The sequence below is a fragment of the Hermetia illucens genome, chromosome 1 (assembly GCF_905115235.1).
Source record: "Hermetia illucens chromosome 1, iHerIll2.2.curated.20191125, whole genome shotgun sequence".
NCBI lineage: Eukaryota > Metazoa > Arthropoda > Insecta > Diptera > Stratiomyidae > Hermetia > Hermetia illucens.
In genome coordinates, this window is record NC_051849.1 from 27,774,585 (window position 1) to 27,775,342 (window position 758).

Genomic DNA, 758 nt, shown 5'->3' on the forward strand with positions numbered 1-758 from the left:
TTGCTCATAGATTTCGTCGTTATGTGGGCTACGGAATCGTCCATCTTCATGTAGGGGGCCAAAAATTCTTCAGAGCATTCTTCTCGCGAACGCGGCCAGACACAACAGAACATTACTAAGAACCCAGGTTTTCGTGGAATACATAAGGACACGCAAGATCATTGTCTTGTACAGTAAAAGCTTTGACCCTATGGTGAGATGTTTCGAGCGTAACAGTTTTGTGTAAACTGAAATAGGCTCTGTTGGCTGCCAACAACCGTGCGCGGATTTCATCGTCGTAGCTGTTATCGGTTGTGATTTTCAACCCTAGATAGGAGAAATTATCAACGGTCTCAAAGTTGTAGTCTCCTATCTTATTTCTTCTTCTTAGTTCACTTATATAGCGTATAAGAAACCGCTTCTTACCTGAGAAGAGTATTTTGTTATAAGCTCGCATAATTCAGGAGGAAAACACCACCGTCATAAATTAAAAGTGATAATCAGATATCAATTGGGGATATTTTGCCTGAATAGGCTATTCCCACAAATTACATTGTCAACTGTCATTAACCAAAAAGAGAGAAAATAGAAGCTACAAACGATTGTATTCCCACATCAATTAACGGCTACAAAATACCCTCACCCTCATTTCCTACCTGCTCGATTTCCGGAAAAAAATTCCCTAATTTCAAGTAGTTCAGGAGATCAGACAACACTACTTTCTATCGTACACAATTCTTCCCCTCCAGCAAAATGTCAAATTTCATTCATAACATTCG